Below are 25,123 nucleotides of genomic sequence, written 5' to 3'. Positions count from 1 at the left end.
TGAGGCAACACGGGGATTCGAACCGCCGATCCCCATGTTGCTAGGCAACGGAATAGACCGCCACACCACCCGGACGCCCAGCAGGCCTTTAACATACATGTAAAACCATGGCTGTCATCACGGTACAGTTAACCTCACTTATGCCGTTCGGCAGCATGCCCAGATACCCTCCGCTGGCTTCTTGCTCGTTTCACGGTAGTTCTCTGAAATGTTGTTGATAAAAACCTGAGTGTGAGGTGATAGCCTAATCTCCCTGGACAGGAAACGTATGCTGGAGCACTTACTCGTTATCAGCAAGGGTAAGAACAATGTAAGTAAGCTATGTTGTTCATGTGTGCTACCGATGTAGTCAAAACTCTGTGTGTGTGTGTGTGTGTGTGTGTGTGTGTGTGTGTGTGTGTGTGTGTGTGTGTGTGTGTGCGTGTGTGTTCTGGGGTGCCTATACATATGAATATACCCTCCACGTGAGTCCACATAAACATGCATCAGCTGTCTTCATTCAGTCATGGTGACACATCGTTTCTTGCTCATGAGTTTTATCTGAGCGTGGTTTAAATGTTTGCCTTTGCCGTGCAGAATATGAAAACGTAGGTAAGAATGAACAGCACTAGCAGCAGCAGCAGCAGCAACACATCTGTCCGGTTTCTCCCAACTAGATAAATATCCTGGGCTGGGAGAGGAGGAAAGGCTGTGCTGTGGTAGGCCAGCAGGTCAAGCTGCCACATGTGGCAGCTCTGCTATGTCTTGTACAGAAATAACCGCTTTGTTATTCCTGTATCCTGGCCACTGGAAACTTGGAGCGCCGCAGCACATTTTAGTGTTTTGCCAGCAGCGGCATACGTAACAAACCAAGCAACAAGCTCGCCACCTTCTCCGTCAGTCAGGCAGGCCGCCAGGCAGTCAGTCAGTCAGCAAATAAGCTAGTTTAAAAGTGAATTGTTTTTCATATCTCAGTGTACATGTTGTAGAGATAACACTCCACTGGCAGTCATCATATTTTTTTTTGATCCCCCCCCCTTTTCCTCCCCAATTGCACTTGGCCAGTTACTCCACTCTGCTGAGCCGTCCTGGTCGCTGCTCCAACCCCTCTGCTGATCCGGGGAGGGCTGCAGACTGCCACGTCTCCTCCGATACATGTGGAATCGCCAGCCGCTTCTTTTCACCTGACAGTGAGGAGTTTCACCAGGGGGATGTAGCGCGTGAGAGGATCACGCTATTCTTCCCATTCCCCCCGACCGACCAGAGGAGGCGCTAGTGCAGTCATGAGGACACTTACCCACAGCCAGCTTCCCACCCGCAGACACGGCCAATTGTATCTGTAGGGATGTCCAACCAAGCCGGCGGTAACGTGGGGATTCAAACCGGTGATCCCCGTGTAGGTAGGCAACGGAGTAGACCGCCACGCCACCTGGATGACCTGGAAGTCATTATATTGAGCAGTCCTCTGAAATGCCACCAGTGACATCAATGGCGGACAATCCATCAATGTCAAAACTACACTTCCTGGTTCACCACTGCCTGCGGCGGGCTGCATCAGAGGGAGCTGGGTTGTAAAGGTTACGCGGATAATAATAATGCTACATAGTATAGCTGTTGTTGCAAAGGCCACTGAATGCCCTATTAAGACGGCAAGTCCGTCAGTGATGTCACTGGTGGACATTTTTCTGCTGAATTTTGTCGGGTGTTTCACAGACACACACAGAATACCCCTACAACATACTGCATGTCTGATGCTGCAAATCATGATTGTTTCCCTTTAACTCTCTTTCGTTATGTTTTGGGGTGCTGCTGGCTCTATTGTTTTGTTTTATTTTGTTTTTGTTTTTTTTAATACAGGAAGAACCCAAATGAATGGGAAACAGAGGAAGCATACCTGTCTTAAATCTCTTGCAATTAAGCCTTTTTTTTCTTCTTCATTTAATCAGTAAAACAGAACCAAAGCCTTGTTGAGTGGCTTGTATTTTCACTTTGGCTTAAGTGGCTTAACTCGCCCACACCTTAAAAAGACTGCCATTGTGTCTGTGTCTGTGTCTGTGTTTGCAGGCAGCCTGAGCGAGGATCCCTCCCTTTGTCAGACATTGGGTGCGTGACATCATCTCTGGGAGGCTTCCTACCCTCCACCCCCCCACCTCCCTCCTCTTTCCCACTTCCCTGTACGTGTGACCAATCAAGACTCATGGAGGCGCAGTCATGTGACTACACCCCAGGCATGGTTGCCATGGCAATGTGCACTGGTCCAGGCAGCATCTTGCCTTGGTGAGAAGGAGAAAGAAGCAGTGAGGAAGGTGAGAAAAAAGAGAGCGGAAAAAGGAGAGAGAAGAACGAGACCAAATCACAGATAAAGGAGCACAACGATTCATCAATTGCCGCCTTCCTTCCCGCTGGGACAGTGAGTACCTCACCTTTTTCTCTCGTCTCTTTTTGTCATCGTCACAGGTGAACGAATGAATATTTGATGCCAGCCGTTGCGGTTGGTCTTTGACAATGTGACAGGGCAAATCTGTTCTGAGGTTTCAGAGGTTACATCACACAGAGTTATTTTGTAATGCCTGGTATGTGTGCAGCCTGCCTTATCTCCGGCAGACAATCGCTTGTCTGCACACATCTTTCAGTTGCCACTGATCTACACTGAATGGGTGCTTGACAAACTTGACTAGCGAATGGAAACAAAGATGTGCAATTTAGTTCGGGGCAGTTTCATAATGTCACCCCCAGCATGGATGAGGGTGGGACTCACCGATGGGTTGTGAATGACAGCTGGGCAATTGGTCGGCTGTTTTGCTCCTGGCTCCTAATCACTCGGCATCCTTTTTTCAGTCTTCCACCAACTCTCGTCTCTCTCCCTCTCTCTCGCTCTCTCTCATTCTCCCTCAGTTGGAGTCAGTTGACATCCCATGTCCCTCTGTGATTTGTTTAATTAGCAAATCCCTGCAAATTCAACTGGGTCAGCCTGCTCTGATTAGAGGCCCCAAATGAAGAATGTTCTTGTGATTATGGAAACTTGAAAGCCTTCCCCGAACACAGGTCCTCTCACATTCGCCCTCGTGTTGGTCTGACCTGGTGGAGCTCGGGGTCCCGAATCGGTACCGTCATAACGCATCGCAAAGATTTTCAAATTCAACCCTGATAAAAGAATTTTCTATTTATTCACTCAGCGTTGATTACATAAACGTATTTAATTCGGGTCTATATACGAGCTCTGCCCCGTCGCAGTTTTACTAGTTTGTACAGCTATTTTCCCAATTCTGCATTTTTGCTAAGACAACAAAAAGGACCAAATTCACTGAAACGCAATTCTTTTTTCAGTTTACCTTGGAATTCGCTGGTTAAATATAGGCCCATTATGAACCCACAGTCATGCAGCAACACAGCACCCTAATTCACGATGCTGTAAAGGAGGTACTTAGAGATCTTTTCTTCTTTCTTTTTTTTCAACTAAAAGGGGGGGGGGACGTAAAGCCACTGTTTTGGCCATGTGGAAATTAGTCTGTGGTCTCGAACTCATATCTTGCCCCAGTCTTTAATCAGATAACCGTAATAATGATGTTAAATAGAGGAAATTGTCTTTTGGAGGTATAATAATGATTCTTTGGCGCTATACAGCACTGTGTGTAATTAAAGAAAATGACATTTGGCTGTCAAACCCGTGGGCTGTTCATGATAAACTGGCCAGTGGCTCACGTCATCACGTCTGACAGTTTAAATGTCGGCTCACCTGTCTCACAGGGATATTTCATGCTTTTTCAGCATTTTAACAATGTGGATTCTGTTGAATGAAGCAAAGTTGGTTATAAAACAGACCGAGCGTCTTCAGTTATTTGGACACAGTTTCATACATAGATGTGATGTAGTTGTTGGGTTATATGATCTCTCTGCAAGGTTGAATCCCACTTTAAGGTCATGCATGAATATGCATAGCACATTGTGTGTGTGTGTGTGTGTGTGTGTGTGTGTGTGTGTGTGTGTGTGTGTGTGTGTGTGTGTGTGTACTCTTGAAAACGGCCACACACCCTATTTATCAAATGAAAGGCGGTGACGGTGAAGTTGTGGCATTGCTAGAATCTCGAAAGGGAGAGACTGACTTTGTCATGTGTGGAGAGCTGATAGTGGCCGAGGGGCTTCCTCTGTAAGCGTACCCAGTCAAAGACTCTTGTTCTGGAGGCTCCGCACACCTGTAAACGCTCACTCGAGACCAGATAAAAGCCCGTTTCTGCACAACATTTCAGAGCCGTATCTAAAGCAGACACATTTGAAGTTGTTGCTGCGTTTCACGAACCCGCCGTCCACTTGGGAGTGAGAGAATATTTACAACATCTGTGACTTTGCCGGTTGAGTTGCTTTTCATAGGTAGGTTTTCCTTGCTTTGGATGTTGTTGGGGTAGGGTGTTGGTTTATTATCTGCTTCAGATTCCGCTCCCGCTTTTCACGTGATGTCTTGCCGGAGGAAAATGATTGTATGACACCTGCAATTTTCCAGCGTTGTAATCTCGAGATTTCCACAGAGTGAAACACCAGGCCCTCTGAAACCACCACATGGGTAGCCATTGTTAGAAAAGACATGGATTGGAGTAATGGGACTGAACGGGAATGCTAAACTATCCATGGCATGTCTTGCAGCGGATGTCATATGGATCATTCAGTAAGGGTATTCTGGGATCCACTGGGTCCCTGTGTGTGATTCCTGCTCTGCTGAAGTCTATGGTGGGCTGCTCAAAATCTAGCTATTTCTTAAGAAATAAAATGGCTGTACTCCCACTATACATGTTATGTTTGTATTGCCTGTTGTTTTGATCCAGTTTGCTTATTACTGATAGACAAATTAATTAAAATGAAACTGATTAAAAATGAGGTGTTAGAAAAAAAGTATATTTTCAACTTCTAACTATAAATACTGCTCATATACTAGAAATACTGCTCATACTGCTCAATGATGCTCTGGGAGCATCATTTACATCATTTCATGCCACAGGGAGTTGAAAATATGAAACAAATACACTTAAAAAAATCTGACAAAATATATATGAATATGTAAAAGTGAATCACAGAAAGTTGAATCAGTTCACCTGGACACAACGTTTATTGAGAGAAACGTTTCATTACTCATCTAAGTGACCTCTTCAGTCTAAACTGACTGCAGGTACCCCCACCCTTATAAGCAATACAGTGGCATAACGACCGAAACCAACGATCGGTTTCATATGCAAATATGGGCATGTCCAGTAACTAGAGTTTCAATGGCCATGTGTACTATTCACAGAGGATTTGGGAGTGGTTGTCTGAACAGCGTTCTGATGACTCCTAGTTTGTGCTCCAGTGGATGATGAGGGCCAGACCTTAAGTACTGATCAGTATGTGTTGGTTTACGGTAAACATCAACAATCAAATGTCCTCCATCACCAATTGCAGTTTCACAGTCAAGAAGGCTGACCTGTCATTTTTCACATCCTCCCTGGTGAACTTGATGTGGTTGTCCACAGAGTTAATGTGGTCAGTGAAATGTGGCACATCCTGACATTTAATTTTAACCGAGGTGTGTCGTCCACAGATCTGAACCAATGGCTAGGTGATGCCCCAGGATAGGACATCAGAGCCCTCGTTGTGTCCAGATGAACTGATTCAGCTTTCTTTGATTTTCTTACCTGGATTATTGAGCACGGTGGCACAGTGGTTAGCGCAGTCGCCTCATAGCAAGAAGGTCCTGGGGTAGTCCAACCTTGGGGGTTGTCCTGGGTGGTCCTCTGTGTGGAGTTTGCATGTTCTCCCCATGTCTGCGTGGTTTTCCTCCGGGGGCTCAGGTTTCCTCCCACGGTCCAAAGACATGTAGGTCAGGTGAATTGGCCGTACTAAATTGTCCCTAGGTATGAATGCGATGCGTGTGTGTGTCTTTGTCGGCCCTGTGTGATGGCCTGGCGGCCTGTCCAGGGTGTCTCCCCGCCTGCCGCCCAATGACTGCTGGGATAGGCTCCAGCATCCCCGCAACTCTGAGAGCAGGATAAGCAGTTCGGATAGTGGATGGATGGATGGATTATTGAGCATGCATAAGACGTGTAAAAGTGAACGTTCACCTGCTCATTTCTGATCAGATATTCTCTCTACGCTTGTCACTTCCATCCAGCCATCCATTATCCGAACCGCTTATCCTGCTAACAAATTTAGAAACTACCAAAATTGAACACATGGTCACTGAGTCAGAAAATAGTCTCTGAGAAAAAAGAAAGGGTCAACATGATGGAATCTTTCCTTAGAATAATTATAGGTACACTTTCTTTTGCTGAAAAGGGATTTTTTTCCACAATTCGTTGACCGAATTCAGTAGAGTGAGGGCCGCAGACTGAGACCCAGTGGCATTTAGAATGCTTGTGCTGATGAGATTTTGGAATTTACAACGCTTCTCTGGTAGACTGTTAGCATGCAACTGCAAAGTGTGGATTATAAACATACACCAGGATTATAAACATACACAGTACGCTCTCTTTCTCTCTCTCGCTCTCTCTCTCGCTCTCTCTTCCGCTCTCTCTCTCTTCCAGCGTCACTTTTTGGAATTAAATCTAATGGCTTGTTCAAAGACACACATTTTTTCCCTCCATTCCTGCGGCGTGTTCGCATGCGTGTTCCCACTAGCTCCCACGATAGCGTCACGTTCCTGAAACACCAATCGGATTAAACCGAGTTAAAACATGCCGGCTCAGTCCAAGAGAGGAGCGAGAGGGGGGCTCAATGTTGAATGTTCAGCATGAGCCAACCGTAGCTGAAATATGACATATGTTATTGACATCTAAATATATTAGACTATTATATTATTTATTCGGTGGTGGTTTGTGGTGCGGTTAATGACAATGTGAGGACGACGTGACTTGTCATGATGTGAAACATGGTCGAGTTGCACGCTCCTACGGAGACGTTATGGTCTCGTCCTCAATTTCAACTTGCGCCTTCTCGCCGTCTTGTTGGCCAGCCCCGAGCGAGCGTCGCCTTGAAAGTAGGCCAGAGAATATGGAGATTTTATCGTAAAAGCCTCGTCTACAGACGGACATGGATTCGTTCTTGAATCAGACGTATGGATTATAGACACATGATTCAAAGGTAAAAAATGTTTAAAAAAAAATCTTATTTCTCCCGATCGCTCCCGATCTGCACCTTTGCACGTTTGTCACGCGTTGGTGATTCCCACCGGGCGAAGAGGCGCACGTATAACCTGACGTCAAGTCCGATCCAGTTATCCGCAGATTAGCGCGTGTAATGCTCAGTAGGTGCATGAGGGGTCATCTGTCAACCACTCTTTTTGAGTCGGTTTAGCAGCGTTTTAACAGGTCGGGAGGGGGAAGCCTGTGGAATGCCGTGCATGGCAGTGTTTATTTACGCCTATCCTATTTTTTTTGGTCAGACACACAAGGCTTACGTCCTCGTAGATACGCAGCCGTTTGGGTTCCGGAGAGCGCTGGCGGTTTTGCAAAAGCAGAATATTTCAATTTAACTGGGGGGGGGGGGCCCGGGGGGGGCCCCCAAAAAAGTTGCGTAATATTAATGGGTCGGGTGCACCATAACAATGTTTTCCTCGCATGCTACTCCGGCCTCTACGGTTTCCAGATGTGCCTCTTTCCCTCATGTTGACAGTCAAGCTGTCAATTTGATGGATTTGAGGGCCTGGTAGTTTTCAGTAATACTAAATCATAACGTTTGAATTGGTGCGGAGGGGCTCGGAGAGAGTTATTGTGTTTGGTAACGTCCCCGTGAGTCTGCCAAAAGTAAGAGGCGAGGCGGGGCGGGGTGGTGGTGGGGGGGTAACCAGTAGGGACTTAATTCAGAATCAATGGGGGCATCTTTTGACGTTGTCATTTTTATCTACGTGCAACAGTTCAACTAACATTGTGTATTATTGCAGTAGCAACCCTGAAAAGTGACGAAACTTCTCATATCTCGAGCTAGATGCTGTGTCTAAAGTGGGGGGCATGCCCCAGTTTTAATACATGATGCTGACAGTTTCAAAGCTTAATGAGTTTGTTGATGCAAGATGCATCATTCTGTATTTTGAGGTTGTGTTTTTGTGTGTCTGATTAGTGGAGATGTGGCTGTGGTTGTGTAATTACGCGTTTTTCATGTTTAAAGCCAATGACCCCCAAACTTTTTCCACTTTTCTGTGTGGAGTTTGCATGTTCTCCCCGTGTCTGCGGGGGGTTTCCCCCACCATAAAAAAGACATGCATGTCAGGGTTAATACTCCTGTCTGTGTCCCTGACCGAGGCATGGAGAGAAGAACTGGAGTTGGTCCCCGGGCGATGCACAGCCGCTGCCCACTGCTCCTTGCTACACAGCTAGGATGGGTTAAATGCAGAGTGTAATTTCCCCACGGGGATCAATAGAGTATATATATATATATATATATATATATATATATAAATCCACCCTACCTCCAATTGAAGTATGTGGACGTTCAAGGCAAATGTAATAGAGTTGGTTGGCTAAGATGCTGCAGTTTTATGACGAATTTTTGAGGGTCTGGAAAGCATTCACTAGTTTATCCATCTGCTGCACTAATGCATACCGCTACCCTGGAACAATGAGGTTTGTCCCACACTTTTTACGTGACTCAGAATTTGTTGGCTATTGCAGCATCTTGAAGGTATTTTGTTATTCATTTGCCCTTGTCAAAATAGTCCTCTTTGCCTCAGTTGGATATGCAGGTATGGGTGCCTCTTTATTTTTGGCCCCAGTGTTTACTTGTCGACTGACTGCACACTAATGGTAAACAACAGTACCATAATTCCCGCTGACCCTCATTGGTTGATGTACACATAGCAACAAAAGTCAGCATGCAGTTGAATGGAGCGGTAAGGTCCTAATCCGACAGGCACTTAACCCTGAACAAAGACATTCGCTGTGTTTTTTAGGAGTGATCTAGGGCATGTGTTTTATTGATTGGCAGTACTGATCACTGTGGTTTGTCGGATTTTGGCTGGCTTCTTTTTCAGCTGCAGGTCCTTATGTTATCATGATGCACTCTTTCCCTCCCAAGAGAGCAGGATAAAGGTGGAGGAGGAGAAGGAAGTGTGCTGGCTGGTTGAATCAGCGTAAACACACAATCGGAAGACTCCAGTCTGGCGATCTGGAAAGCAGCTACGTCAGAGTAGCCTGTTGTAACCCCTGGTCTAAAGCGTTCCCTCTACATGGATTAGTAATCAGCATAGGAACAAGAAAACTGGTGCTTAAATTCAATGTTTTTGTACAACTATTGAGTTATTAATCAGACTCAACATGGATTTGTTAAATGTGAACACATTTGGCACCTTATATGGATTGTCACTGCTCCATATGAAATCATTAATGCAGACTTATGCAGGAGTGCGTCCTGTAAAACCACCAACCTCACTTTGTGTTTTGATATGTGGAGCCGGCTGAGTCAGACTAACCCCTCATTAGGGCTGGACTATACATACTATATATGATTCATTATACACATGCACCATAGTCAGTCACATTGTAAAGGATGCATTGTAAGGCAAACTGGGACCTTAGGTTTTGTTAGGCCATTACTGTTATTGCTTGATAGAAAACAAAATCTAGCAAAGTCCGCTTTTTGTGACAACTCTTGAAAAATATTCTACCATATCTTTTTGGCCAGCTGCCTCATTAGCCCCTGTAAAATAACTCAAATCATTGCCACAGTGATAAATTGTTTGAAAAGAGAATGGAGCGTTGAAAGTCAAAAGTTGCACATATCCAGTCGAAGTGTGTAACTCGTTTTTAATGTTTTCATGTGGCAATACATATTTAAAAAAAATATTGCTGCCCCCCCATCCCTCCAATTTCGTTCAGCCCTACCCCTTGTTATGTTGTCTTTCAAAGGGAAGGAGAGTTTGTGTTTTGCCCTGACCCCCATAGTCCCACAGTGTGCCTTGTAATTGGCAATGAAGATGGCAGGGAGGAAGGAAGGAAGTCCTCTGAAGTGAGCCCCTACTGTGTCACAAACAGCTGGATATACCCTGACTGTCAGGTTTTTCCCAGAGTGCTTTTGCCCTGGCTGTGTTGACTCATCAGAAGCAACAGTCAAACCAGCCTAAATGGATAATAGGCTTCACGATGGAAGACCAGATCTAGTGTGTTACCTTAAAAGGAGAGACTCTGTAATTGAATTCTTACGGCATGCTGTTAACTGTTTGAGGTTTATGTTCTGCAACGGTCCGTTATTGTAAGGAATTTAATTTATTGAGCCAACTGCCATGCAACCAGCTCAAACGTTTCCTTGTCTGAATGAGGTCATAATGGTTGGTTTTGCTCCAGAGTGCCGAGTCAGCACTCTCCTCTTACTTGAGGGAAAGTAGGACTGAAAATCTAGTGAGATTCACCTCTGATTTTAATAGTGAAAGTTAAAATAAGGTAGTTGGATTTCTCTACACTCGGCAGTTGCATCAAAGTTCAGGTTGTTATGAGAATTTTATCTGCTCATTGCTGATTTGTGCAAGTCATTTTAGATAAAAGTGTCAGCCAGATGATTTAATGTAAATGTATTTTGGACACAATATAACTATAAACCCAAGAACAGTTACGGCTATAAGCTCAGGGAGTATTCCTTAGATGTCACTTGCAGCACTGTTTGAGTTTCTGTGAGGACATGGATCCAGAAAGAACTAAAGGACCAGATGAGTTGCACATTCCCCTGTATCATTGCCAGTCACATCTGATAAAGATTTAATTTCGGAAAGGTCAGTTGATAGCTAGGTGTTGTGAAGAGAAATCAACAAATACACTGGCCAAAGTGTTACCATTCTGATGCACATTACTGAATGGCTGCAATCCGTTTGTTGTGCTGCTCTCCCACTGCTATCAGTTATTAAGGAGATCTGCTCGGCTGTCATTTGTACCTTGCTGTTCAGAAATGAGGTCAGTGGAAGAACAACATTCAACGGGCCTGCCAAATGAGACTGTATACATTTAGCCAGTCAACTGACCCTTGAACACTAACGTGGAGCAACAAAATCTCGTTTTCTGCAACTGTGAACTGAGATACTCTGGGGCTCGATATAGGGCACAAAGCGTAGAGTCCCTAGGAAGGTTTGTGGGTGAAGGAATCGATTCCAAGCAAAATCACGACCCTGTGCCCGGCGACTTTTAATATTGCAGCATTTCCTATGAATGGCAGTCCTGAAGCTCAATGAACAGATGCTGTGAAAAGACTTGCTGTAATGGTTTCTACATCTCTAAATGTTGTTTGAACGTTTTACTTGGATGTTGTAAGCTTTTGTAACACCTGCGGATTAAAACAAATGCTTTTAGTTGTACATTTTCTTTGGATTATGGCAGTTTTCAATTTTTACTGTAGATAGTATTGAGCCTTAAAAATTGTAATGTTGAATATTCAGAATATTTTAATATTTAAAAAACCGCAATATGTATAGAATCGGTGCCAATCATTGTAATGATATCCAGGTAGCGTAGCGGTCTATTCTGTTGCCTACCAACACGGGGATCACTGGTTTGAATCCCTGTGTTACCTCCGGCTTGGTCGGGAGTCCCTACAGATATAATTGGCCGTGTCTGCAGGTGGGAAGCTGGATGTGGGTATGTGTCCTGGCTGCTGCACTAGCGCCTCCTCTGGTCGGTCGGGGCACCTGTTGGGGGGGAGGGGGAACTGGGGGGACTAGCACGATCCTCCCACGTGCTATGTCGCCCTGGCAAAACGCCTCACTGTCAGGTGAAAAGAAGCGGCTGGCGACTCCACATGTATTGGAGGAGGCATGTAGTTGTCTGCAGCCCTCCCTTGATCGGCAGAGGGGGTGGAGCATCGACCGGGCCGGCTCGGAGGAGTGGTGTAATTGGCTGGGTGCAATTGGGGAGAAACGTGTGGGGGGAGTATCATTGTAATATGGAATTGGGAGTTACCTGCCGGTTCCCAACTCTTTCCACCAGTAGAGGTCTTTCTACGGAGCTAATGTTGTGTCAAAATTTGCGTATATTGGAAGTCAGAAACTGATTTTCTGGTACAGCTGAGCAACAGTGTATCTGGAAAAATGCACAACAGCAACAACAACATATTGGTAGGCATACTAGTAGAGAGTTAAGTGATAAATGTAATAGTTTAATCATAAATCAAGTAATTTATAATTGCCTCTGTCACAAGTTTTATATCTCAAACTATTTAACTTGTAAACTCCACTCTCGCTGGGAACTTAAGACCGTGTCCCTCGTACCCAGGCCAGTGACCCACTGGAATTGGACATGCTCAACTGGAATGCAGAGTTTAGTGTAAAGGAGCAGATTGCTTTCTACAGTAGTGCTTGGTGTGCAAAAAGACACCTAAAATGACTAATGGAATAACGATTATTTAGTCACTGCCATCCTAGAATATTCTACCTCACACCTGATTTAAATTTGTGTTCATTGGTGGAACTTTATCCTTACCTGTTGAAATAAACTTTACTAAATCTGGGGGCATCCGGGTAGCGTAGTGGTCTATTCCGTTGTCTGCCAACATGGGAATCGCTGGTTTGAATCCCCATGTTACCTTCGACTTGTTTGGGTGATCCTACAGACACAAATTGGCTGTGTGTGCGGGTGGGAAGCCAGTGTCCGGGTAGCATAGCGGTCTATTCCGTTGCCTACTAACACGGGGATCGCCGGGTTCGAATCCCCGCGTTACCTCCGGCTTGGTCGGCATCCCTACAGACACAATTGGCCGTGTGAGTATGTGTCCTGGTCGCTGCACTAGCGCCTCCTCTGGTTGGTCGGGGCGCCTGTTTGGGGGAGGGGGAACTGGGGGTAATAGTGTGATCCTCCCACGTGCTACATCCCCCTGGTGAAACTCCTCCTCACTGTCAGGTGAAAAGAAGCAGCTGGCGATGCCACATGTATCGGAGGAGGCATGTGGTAGTCTGCAGCCCTCCCCGGATCAGCAGAGGAGGTGGAGCAGCGACGGGGATGGCTCAGAAGAGTGACGTAATTGGACGAGTACAATTCGGGAGAAAAAAAGGGGGGGGGGAATCTAAAAAACAAAAAAAAACTTTACTAAATCTGGAATCTATGGCCTGCATGATTAATGAACCATGTCTCATTACTGTGAGATACTGGAGACTAAAGACATCCACGGGTGCTGTTAGCAAACACTGGACTGATGTTGCCTGATGTATTTAGGCCATGGTGACACCCTCCAGAGCTTATTCTGCCATGATTTCATGTTTCTACAGTTTATGCTTTTCCTATATTTTTACTGCTAAAATGGTCCCTTTTTCAATGTTTGGCCTCGGTAAAACTTTACCAGCTGGTGTCACTATTCCTCCCAACCCACCCCTTCGAAGGCCTCTTCTATCTGGTAAACCTTTGCCCTCTCTGGAGACAACATCATATTTCGCATTCACTCTGGTTGTGTTTGAAGGGCTCACCTGGGGCTTTATCATCTCTTCTCAAGTGGAGAATGGCAAAGTACTCTTAGACCGCTTGTCTTTTTGTAAAGCCTAAATGCCCCTCCTCTTTTCCAGCAGGTTGGTCCCCATGAGATTGCTTGGGGCTGGCTGGCTCCCTTTTAACCCGATAAGCCCTGACACACACTAAAAGCAGTCACTTAGACGTTCATATCCTCTCTTTCATTTTCACCTGATCTGTCATTTCTTAGCAGACTGACGAGAGGCATGAGGTTAGACACAAAAGTGAAGCTTCAGATAACATAACGGGTGGACGCACACATGCCTAACTTGGGTCAATGAAGTGTAATCGCATAAATAATTAGAATCTGGAGTGATACCATGTGTCGATAGCGTGGCTTATTTTCATGACTGGGCTGAAAGCTATGACAAATGGGACCAAAACCCGATGAATGGTTAACCACTTTTTGTTTTTTGTTGAAATTAACTACAAACACACCCAAACAAAAGAACATGAGTCTGGTTTTAACATGTGTGTGCAGTGTTGCCTGAGTGAAAATCCATGTGCAATGTGTTGTTGGCAAAAATGTGAAGAACAGCAACAGAAAAAAAAACAAACTAAATACCCAAGCCCATGGCCTAAAGCTGAGGGGGGGATGAAGTGTGTGAGAGAGTGAGTTGAGACTAAACCCAGAGGCCTCATTGGCTTCATAGGCCTGCCCACAGGTGTCTCTTATATGCACTGCTTCCTTTAGCCACTGCAACACAGAATTAAAAGTCACAGCAAAGAAGCCAGGGAGAAAGAGAACGGGTTGAATAAAAGATGGGGGGGCATCTCTTGATACAGAGTACTCCAAGTATGCATTGGCGTTTTTGAAGATTGTGCAATTGGCAAGTTGAACTCGGTACTACTAACTTGCAATGCTTAGAATGCTCAATGTACAGTTGGAGATGAGGGGGACTTGCTGGAATTGCGGACTACACTAAGCCAACGGGGCTACCTAGTTCTGATAAAGTGAGAGCAAATTTTCAAATTGGCGTTTCTTAGGGGCGTCTGGGTAGCATAGCGGTCTATTTCGTTGCCTAACAACACAGGGATCTCTGGTTCAAATCCCTGTGTTACTGCCGCCTTGGTCGGGCGTTCCTATAGACACAACTTGGCTGTGTCTGCGGGTGGGATGCCGAATTGCGTATGTGTCCTGGTCACTGCACTAGCGCCTCCTCTGGTCAGTCGGGGTGCCTGTTCGGGTGGGGGGGACTGGAGGGAATAGCGTGATCCTCCCTTGAGATACGTCCCCCTGGCGAAACTCGTCAGGTGAAAAGAAGCAGGTGGTGACTCCACATGTATCGGAGGAGGTATGTGGTAGTTTTCAGCCTTCCCTGGATCGGCAGAGGGGGTGGAGCAGTAACCGGGACGGCTCGGAAGAGTGGGGTAATTGGCTGGATACAACTGATGAGAAAAGGGGGGGGGGGCATTTCTTTTCTAAATAGGGGCAAATATTTGAAATCTGTACTGCTAAATTTCTCGCCACTAATTTTCTCATAAGTTGAATTCGGTGGTAGACTAACAGTTGTAGAATGAAAATTATAATAATGTGGATTTAGCCATCTTCTGTCATTGCCGTTAATGTGGAGATGAATACTGGGATCTTTGCCTACCCCAAGTTTGCAGAGTCTCCAATCGATGCATCCTTGACCAAGGGGGCATTTGAAGAACATATCCGGGCATTTGAAATGTTCATCTCTTAACGTGATTTTGTGGTTCGGGGCAGTACTTCAAGTCTGCAACGGATGACGTTTCACAAGTTCACAAGGACACAAGTAACAGACAAGTACACATATTGAGAAACACCCAGGGTCTTAACACTTCTCACTCAGAACATAGCGACTAGTTAAATGTTGGACTACAAACCTCTTTTTAAATGCAGCTCATGCTGCACCTGCTCAGCCATTGATTTGGCTAACTCCTGAAGCTTGTAGAAATATGAGAAGGATGTAAGTGCAATTCAAGAGGAATCGGTTCTCATGCATTCTCCGGTAAAGCTGTCAGCATGCTTTCTTGCTCTGTGTGGGTGTTGGGTTACCGTCCTACTGGATTAGCACTGCACAGTTTACACTAGAAGGCCTGTCTTCCTATGCTCCTTGGTGTGCAGGCTTGTCTAGTGGAGCTGGTAGAAAGATGAAATTGAGTTATGCAAGGCTGCCTGGAAAGCCTTCACAACTGCATATTCTCAAATTTCAGTCTATTTGATTCCACCCACACAATCCACATTGTTTTGATATGAGGTATGTTTTCACATGTACTCTTGATGAGTTTAACCTTTCAAATAAACAGAGCTTTTTAAACTTTCACAGCCTACTATAACTCACAATATTGATTTTTGCTGTACTCCAATCTTTAAAAACACTAAAATTGTAAACTATGCTTTGGCAGGCTCAAAAAAATCCAACCACAACAACTCATGTTCAACTTTTCAATTCTGTCAATCCTTATATCAAAAACTCAGAAGTAAAAACATTGGAGTGAAAAAGTAATAGTAGTAGATTCCTTTGCATGACCCTACAAGGAATAAAACTGGATGATGTGACCCTGCTAAAATGACTGCTTCCTCATTTTGGACTCTCCAGTACGATTGCCCCGTCAGAGGTTGACACAGTCAAAGCAATTTTGCAATTGGTCGATGGCCAAGTTCTATGTCGGATGTTCTCGTGTGAAGATGTCACGCGAATTTTAACACAATCATGCAGCCCTACATCCTGCCATAACTAGCTAACTAATAAAAAGGAGGAAAAGCGACTCTAGTTGCCTTGATTTCAAAAGATACCCTCCGTGGGGCGGCACAGTGACCCAGAGGTTAGCACTGTTGCCTCACAGCAAGAAGGTCTTGGGTTTGAACCTCAGGCCATCCTAGCTCCTTTCTGTGTGGAGTTTGCATGTTCTCCCCATGTCACGGGATGCTGGAGCCTATCCTAGCAGTCATTGGGCGGCAGGCGGGGAGACACCCTGACAGGCCGCCAGTCCATCACAGAGTTAAATGAGTTAAATGCAGACAACAAATTTTGTTGTAACCGTAAAACTGTACAATGACTAAGTGGCTTTCTTTCCTTCTTCTTTCTCCACGGTTTACAGCAGTTTTGGGCTTCTTCCTGCAAGTAGGGCTGTGACAAATTATTACATAATCACCTGATTGCGATTATTTGACCTGACCACGATTTTTTCGTGGTAATTTTGCATAATCGTTTGAGTCGTTTCAATTCATTTGTATAAAAACAGCTGGATGAAACTAACAGAAATGTCATATTTTCATCACTATGTCCACGTCGTTTCCCACCGTTTGTTGTTCGACTGGTGCTCTTTTAATGACGTCATCTTGTTGGGCCTCTGGCACATGAGTGGTGAATTAGCGCCAACAAACTGTTTATTTTGAGACACTTATTCTATAATATTCGACGACTGCATTTCGATGAGCATCTCTTGACATTAACATCATGAACATAGTTGCAAGCCATACACCACAGCACCGCTGTGGGCACATTTTGGTTTTAAGCCAAATGAAAAAGTAGAGCCCAATAACTTTTTGTCGGATTTGCAGCAAAGAGATGGCGGTCAAAAGTGCTAATACCATCCATTCATCTATCCATCCATATCCAAACTGCTTATCCTGCTCTTAGGGTCGTGGGGATGCTGGAGCCTATCCCAGCAGTCATTGGGCGGCAGGCGAGGAGACACCCTGGACAGGCCGCCAGGCCATCACAGGGCCGACACACATGGATTATAAAACCATCTACGGATCCACCACCCCACCCAATTCGCCGAATTTGGAAAGACAGCCACCACCCCATTTCCACCCTGGCAGTTGGCTGTTCCTGAAGGTTTCGGACGAGTGTCTAAACATAAACGTGACAGTACCAGATGGTGCATGTTAACAGTGTAATGCGGTATATAACTAAAGAAATGCGACCGTTCAGTGCACTTGAAAAACCAGCATTTAAAGAAATGCTGCAAAAGTTTGCCAAGTACAATTGGGGAGAAAAAAGGAGGGGAAAAGCAAAGAAAAAGAAAAGACAATTAAATTGTTAATTGTGATTAGTTGTATGACAGTTAATCGTCAACTAAAATGTCATGATTTTGACAGCCCTACCTGCAAGTTGACTTGAGGTGAACGCCTCGGGTCAACTGACGTTAGATGTCAGTCTGCAGGCCTCTGCGAGTTGAAGAGAAAGCTAAGGTTTTATTGGTGCTTTAGTCGGTGTCATTGAGCACAGAGGACCGTGTTGGCTCAATCTGTCAGCTCCTTCACCTCCCCATCTCTATATGTCCACTTGTTTACCATCTGAGCTGCTCGCAACTCCGCCCACACACTGGGATTAAAGCGTGTGTGTGTGTTTTTCACAGGATTATGGCTTGTGGCGGTTGTGTCCAACTATTGCATGTCCCTGCAAGGTTTTGCCAAGCAGCCATTTTTTCTCCTTCCCTATTTAAATTGTGCTGATTTTCCCCTTCTCTATTTAAATTGTACTGATAATGAATAATAATGAAGTTAGAGTTATGACCTAGACCTAAAATAACTGTTTGAGGCACTGATATGTGTAAATTCAGACCAATTCACACAGCTAGTATTCTTACAGGACATCACTCATACCAGTGTGGTAGTTTAGTTGTGCTAATAGTTAATGCGGAATTAAATAAAACTTGTTCTTTACCCTGCATCACTTAATTGTGGTTGTGATGGCCAAAATACAAATGTTTTTTTCTTTTATCAAGGTATTTAATAACAGGCTATGTTCTGTTAACATTATTAATAAGTCATTAGCACAAACTATGAGGCCATTTATGGCTTTGACATCCCCGGGTCTCTTGGCCTTCCCTTCAAAAAAAGAAAAGCCACATGACCGTGTAAATATGAAGTACACCTTTCATCCTTCCTTTGGTCATTTTCAGTCTGCTTGGCTGTGATGTTCAGCAACGATCCAAACGGTCTGGAATTTTAGCTATTTGTTGAGGCTCTCTAAAGGTTAAACATTGGCTTTGTAATGAATATGGGCAGGAGAGGAGTGCAGAAATGGTGAGCAAAGCTGTACTGTAGTTTCCCATGGCCTGCCAGAATAAGACATGCATTACGAACTAGGCCTACAAGTTGTTGTTTTTTCTCCAAGTTGTGGTCCAGCTGTTTAATATTTCTGTCCATCATATGTCTCTTAATGACGTGAGTTGCAGGAACCCATTTCAACGTGTTTGCTTTGTAATGTATATAGAATGGGATTCCACTCAGTTTGGCATGTCGGGTATTGACTATTGGCAATAAACTGGTGAGAAGAGAATTTATTGACGCTGTAATGTAATTCCTGTGCAGAGCCCCAGTTATTCCCCACTCCTTTCAGATGTACCATAACAGAACAGATGGGTTATTGTTCTGGGTGGAGGCTACCACTCCTTCCTATCCAGTGCTGGGTGATATGGAATATGTTATTATCATGAAAATCATACACAATACCCATACATCATAGTATCTGCTTACTTATGCAAAACTACTATGATTAAGAGTCCCACTTAGGCGTCCGGATGGCATAGTGGTCTGTTCTGTTGTCTGCCAACACGGGGCTCTCCGGTTCGAATCCCCGTGTTACCTCCAGCTTGGTTGGGCGTCCCTACAGACACAATTGGTCGTGTCTGCGGGTGGGAAGCCGGATGTGGGTATGTGTCCTGGTCGCTGCACTAGCACCTCCTCTGGTCGGTCGGGGCACCTGTTCAGGGGGGAGGGGGAACTTGGGGGAAGAGCGTGATCCTCCCATGTGCTACAGCCCCCTGGTGAAACTCCTCACTGTCAGGTGAAAAGAAGCGGCTGGCGACTCCACATGTATTGGAGGAGGCATGTGGTAGCCTGCAGCCCTCTCTGGATCGGCAGAGGGGGTGGAGCAGCGACTGGGATGGCTTGGAAAATAGGGTAATTGCTCAAGTACAATTGCAGAGAAAAATGAGGAAAAAATCCAACAAAAAAAAAGAATCCCACTTAGGCTCATCACATTGAACTATTTGATATTGTAAAGTATAATATCAAATCAAAACTAGTTTTTAAATATTTCGCAAATATCAAATATTTCAGAACTCAATTTTGTAAGAAATGTTAGGTAATAGATTGTTGTTATTGTTAATTTAGAGAAGTGTTAATCATCATATGACAATATCTGGATTTCATCCCGATACAATTAGTGTTGACTTATTGTTGGCATTGCACACTCGCCTGAGAATGTGCTTTCTGCTATTTTCTTGAGTAGATTGGATCAGAGATAATGAGTAACCAGGTGACTCACTGTCATCTCTGTGTACTCTGGTGTGATATGCAAATGTACGAAAGACATAGTCAAATATCACAGTCCATCAAAGCTTGTAGCCAAATTAGTGGCTTTGAATGAACAGTTGCTAGAATCTCAAGCTCCCATATCACTCTTTTTGTTTTTTGTTTTTTACAGTCATTCTTCATTTCTCTGGTTCTCCTGTGTATCGCTGTATAACTGGTGTGCGATCTCATCTTGGTCTGAAATCTATGGAAATGTTGCCCATGTGCTTCTGGAGGTGGTCTTAAGGAGGTTTTCTCATTGAGGTAGCGCTGGTGGCCATTTATAATCAAACATGTTGTGCCTACACAAATGGGCAATCAGTGCGAAGGCTTAGTTTAATCTGCCTGCATTACTAAATTAAATTTATAAGAAAGATCTTTTGAGGTGTTCGGGTGCCGTGGTGGTCTATTCCGTTGCCTACCAACACGGGGATCGCCGCTTCGAATCCCTGTGTTACCTCCGGCTTGGCCGGGCGTCCCTACAGACACAATTGGCCGTGTCTGCGGGTGGGAAGCCGGATGTGAGTATGTGTCCTGGTCGCTGCACTAGTGCCTCCTCTGGTTGGTCGGGGCGCCTGTTCGGGGCGGGGGGGGGGGGGGAATAGTGTGATTCTGCTACGTGCTATGTCCCCCTGGCGAAACTCCTCACTGTCAGGTGAAAAGAAATGGCTGGTGACTCTCCACATGATTCGGAGGAGGCATGTGGTAGTCTGCAGCCCTCCCCAGATCGGCAGAGGGGGCAGAGCAGCGACCGGGACGGCTCGGCAGAGTGGGGTGATTGGCCGGAGATAGTTGGGGGGGGGGGGCACGAAAAAAAAAAGTTCGCGAAAGACTAACTTGCTGTAAGCTAACTTTTATTGGCTGTACCATTTGTACTCTGCAACCAATCCATTTGAAAGGCTCTGTCATTGTCGTAATGAATTTGACGTGAGTAAAATTCTGAATTCTAATGCTGTGAAAATTCACTGCAGTCTACTCTTGTAGAGAGAATTGAAGGACTCATTGACAACCCAACAGAGGGTCAACCAGGGCCGGTATTCATCAAGCCTCCGCTGCTGGTCTATAACCTGTTTACTCTGAGATTACATAATGTGAGGAGGTCGGTGGGTAGGTGGTCAAGAGTTTTAGTTTAGCAGTCCTACTTAGGGGACACCTGACCGACTCAGATACGCTGTGAACTGGCATTGCTGCAAAATGAGTAATTTAATCCATATTGGAGACAGGTAAACACATTTTGATAGGCCGTGTGATTCCCGAGTAGATACCTGGTATGTGACTTATTCAAGATACTTTAATAAGTTAATGTAACGTAGTAACGTAATTTAATAATGTATTATTAGGCATGTTGTAAGAAAGAACTCTGGTTTTAGAGGGTGGATGGGAACTTCTTCATCCCCCAGGCCAGGGATGATGGGTAAGAGAACAGATGACCCAGGAAATAAGTAATTACTGGACTTTAATACAGGAATGTTGTATGTAAATCATACGCACCTTGGTCCGGTGAATCACAGCTGGGGATCAAGTTTCTAACTGAGTCTGTGAACTTGTTGCCATTTACTGCCGTCAGTTGTCTGGTAACGTTATTGTTATTTTCACAACATTAAGTGGGGGCTAAATGAAATTCCAGCATACACTTGCAGTTTAGGATAAAGACTGTCAGTTGTTGAGTTGCTGGACAACAGTATAAATCATTGGAAATAAGAAGACCGGCTCAGTAGCAGCGTGTAGCCCATTTGTCAAACGAAAATGATTCAAAAGCCAGATGGTAAAGAGATAGTCTTTGCCAGAAGCAAGTTTGGTTTCAGTCAATTTTTTTTTTGTTCTAGTGTGTGTGTGTGTGTATGTGTTATCCTTTTAGACAGATGGGCAACTGTCTCTGCTCCTGCAAGGGACATTGTAAAAATGAAAGGGAAGGGAGATGGCTTTCTCTATGAAGGCCTAAGCAAAGAGATTTGACAAACTCACAATGGGGGAATATTTGGTCAATACCTGAAAGAGAATGAAGCAATTATTTGCTCGCTTTGTTGACATCATAACTTGGAGTCGACTAGAATTATGTTCTCATGAAGTGATAATGTTCAGAATTACACTTGGCTACTACTACTACGACCAGAAGTTGGCCCAGATTCTCACGAAATGGTTAAAACATGTTTCAGGAGTTGCAGATTTTTATGGCTGCCCTCTATAGCTTTCTCCATTATACTGCTGCCGGTATAACTGAAATGTCATAGGCCCAAGTCACCACATTCCCATCTGTTTGAAACAAACTCTTATTGCAGTTGACATGTGTTAGCAGCGGTACCCCACCCACAATGTGCTTATCGAGAGAGAGAGAGAGAGAGGGAGAGAAAGCTCATACCTCAGAGAGTGTGTCGATGGATGCTGCAGTGCAAAGGGACTGTTTTCTAGGGCAGTCTCTGAATGCATTTCTATCTAGAACAAAAATCAAGAAAAGGACAAACACAAGGAAAGTGAAAATGGTGGGATGCAGTTCAGTTATTCAGTTGCTCGTGAAAGTTTTCAAAATATTTCTGTTAACTGAACTGGTTTTAGTTATTTGCTGTTCTGTTGTATTGATTTGTGGTTTGGCCACAAAGGTCACTCCTGCATCTTCAGTTAGTTCAACATGCCAATGGCATATTGGACTAATTTGTTTGCTTATAGAAAACAAAGGAAAATTCCCACACATAAAATTCATCCCAGTTTTCTTTCATTTCTTTTTTTTAATGCCTTGTGATTATTTTGTCAAGGCATTTCTCATGACACACACACACACACACACACACACACACACACACACACACACACACACACACATATAGGGCAATAAAAGAGGTGAATGAAGAGGAATATTAATTTCTGTAGGTGTTTTTATGGGAATGTGGATCTTTCAGATCAATTTGAGGAGTGCCTGTGGTTTGCATGTTCCACGTTTTGTCTTAAGTGTGTCATGCAGTGTGGGACTTGCACTGGTTTGGTCCTGGTCTTGACTCGGTCTCTACCCCTCAAAGTCTTGGCCATTAGTCTAACATTAGTCTTAACATGTTAGACTAATGGGGCTGACAAACGGTGGCATGGTGGCCCAGTGATTAGTGCTGTTGCCTCATAGCAAGAAGGCCCTGGGTTCGAACCCAGGGATTGTCCAACCTTGGGGGTCATTCCAGGTCGTCCTTTGTGTGGAGTTTGCATGTTCTCCCCGTGTCTGCGGTGGGTTTCCCCCACCATCAGAAAGACATGCATGTTAGGGTTAATACTCCTGTCTGTCCCTGACTGAGGCATGGCAAGACGAGCTGGAGTTGGTCCCTGGGCGCTTCAAGGTTGCTGCCCTCTGCTCCTAGCTACACAGCTAGGATAGGTTAAATGTAGAGAGGAATTTCCCCCATGGGATTAATAAAGTATAACAAAATCAAATGACACTGAACTCTACCCAACTTCCTGCTTAAATGATGTGTACATCATTAGCATCGCCCATCTAAATAATGCAGGAATAAGAGGTGATAACAACTCCGTCCAACCGACTCGGTTATGATTGTTTACAGCTTTGCCAGCAGACCCAGAATAGAACGCAACTGCCACTGGCGGACACCACATTTACCTCTAGTGTCAAATTAATGAATCCCTTTGCAGCAATTATCATGATGTGTACAAGAGGAACGTTGAGATGATCAGTAACTGTCAAGGATAATGAAAACACAGCTGCCCTCACAAAGTTACCAAAAAAGGAACTGAGAGTGCAAGTCGTCGGCTTAAGTAAACTGCAGTGGGCATGTGTTTGGGAAAAGCGGTTAGCACGTCACACATGAATTGACTAAATTATCTTTGGACCCCCCCCCCTTTTCTCCGCAATTGTACTTGGCCAATTACCCCACTCTTCCGAGCCGCCCTGGTTGCTGCTGCACCCCGCTCTGCCGATCCGGGAAGGGCTGCAGACTACCACATGCCTCCTCTGATACATTTAGAGTCGCCAGCTGCTTCTTTAACCTGACAGTGAGGAGTTTCACCAGGGGGACGTAGCGCATGGGAGGATCACGTTATTCCCCCCAGTTCCCCCTCTCCCCCGAACAGGCACCCCAACCGACCAGAGGAGGTGCCAGTGCAGTGACCAGGACACATACCCACATCCGGCTTCCCACCCACAGACACAGCCAGTTGTGTCTGTAGGGACGCCCAACCAAGCCGGAGGTAACACAGGGATTCGAACTGGCGATCCCCGTGCTGGTAGGCAACGGAATAGACCGCTATGCTACCCGGACACCTGTAAATGATCTTTTCTGTGCAGCGATCTCTGCAAAATATTTGATGCATGCCACATGACATCAGCCATGTGTCAAGCTGTCCTTCCCCTGCTTTCTGCCAAGTCCCCTGATGGATGAAAGGATGAGACAAGAGTCAGGATATTACTTTCCTCTCAAGGGTGTCATCATAACATCACTCATCCTAAATCTGGAGACGAACACACACACACACACACACACACACACACACACACACACACACACACACACACACACACACACACACACACACACACACACACACACACACTTATTGGTTATTCCATAGCCAGGATGCAAATGGGTTTGTGGTGTTTGTGCAGCTCACAACCTCTTACATGTATTTGACTGTGCAGTCTTTCTATCAATGAGTGACACACCAATAGCCCTTACTAGCATGTAACCCGTGCTCTTACAGCAGTAGTAAAATTATATTTGTCGAAAAGGCCATATTAATCTGCTTTTTTTTAAGTCTCTGGTCTTGATCTTCAGATGAAAATTATCAGAGGATAACAAAATTGCACAATGAAAGTAAGCTTAAAGTGACCAATCAGAAAAAAAATAAATATGAAAATTTCCATGATTCCAAATTGGTTTTAATGTATTTCTAACCAGGCAGTTGATGTTTACGGTACTTATTTATTTTTAAGTTGTAATGTCAAAAAAAAGCAAAAAAACATAAATGAGTGTAAGCAATGCATTGAAACATGTAGGAGAGGTCTGCTTTTCGATTACGACAGGATGAGCTAATACAACTACAAAACTCCAGAGGCATGCCATATGGATGTGTGCGCAGGGGTGTGTGTGAGGGAGTGTGCAGAGTGTGTAAGGACTTGCATGTGCGCTGCGATTGAGTATTTCGATTGAGTGTGAAATCCCACAGCTTGTCCAGATACCATGAGATTGTGATGAGTGTGCCAAGGCAAAGCCGTTTACAACCGGTTTGTTGGAGAGTTATTGGTTGTTTTGAAGGGATGGGATCTTGTTAAAGCTTTTTTATTTCCTATTTCAGAGGTTCCCAGACCATGTACCACTATGTACCAAACCAAATTGCCTGATATCAGACAGAATTTTCAATTCGTTAAACTCCATTTCCGTCTTCAGTCTGACGTTGCCTCCACGCTAACCGATTTCCTTAGGGGAGGGGGATTTGATTTTCA

At 44.7% G+C, this 25,123-nt stretch overlaps 1 protein-coding gene across 4 annotated transcripts in view; it reads left to right on the top strand.

Moving 5' to 3' along the window:
• The first annotated feature begins 7,022 nt into the window (after nucleotides 1–7,022).
• Nucleotides 7,023–25,123, top strand: part of mical3a (microtubule associated monooxygenase, calponin and LIM domain containing 3a) — a 111,376-nt gene continuing 93,275 nt past the window's right edge. For all 4 annotated transcript variants that reach the window (XM_056281174.1, XM_056281173.1, XM_056281172.1 and 1 more), the window contains exon 1: nucleotides 7,023–7,083. The gene's annotated coding sequence lies outside the window, so the exon portion shown is untranslated. The remainder of the gene's footprint in view (nucleotides 7,084–25,123) is intronic.

Source organism: Lampris incognitus, chromosome 6, assembly GCF_029633865.1.
Source record: "Lampris incognitus isolate fLamInc1 chromosome 6, fLamInc1.hap2, whole genome shotgun sequence".
In the NCBI taxonomy this organism is placed as follows: Eukaryota; Metazoa; Chordata; class Actinopteri; order Lampriformes; family Lampridae; genus Lampris; species Lampris incognitus.
The sequence above is the reverse complement of the archived record's forward strand: the minus strand, read 5'-3'. Positions and strand labels throughout refer to the sequence as shown.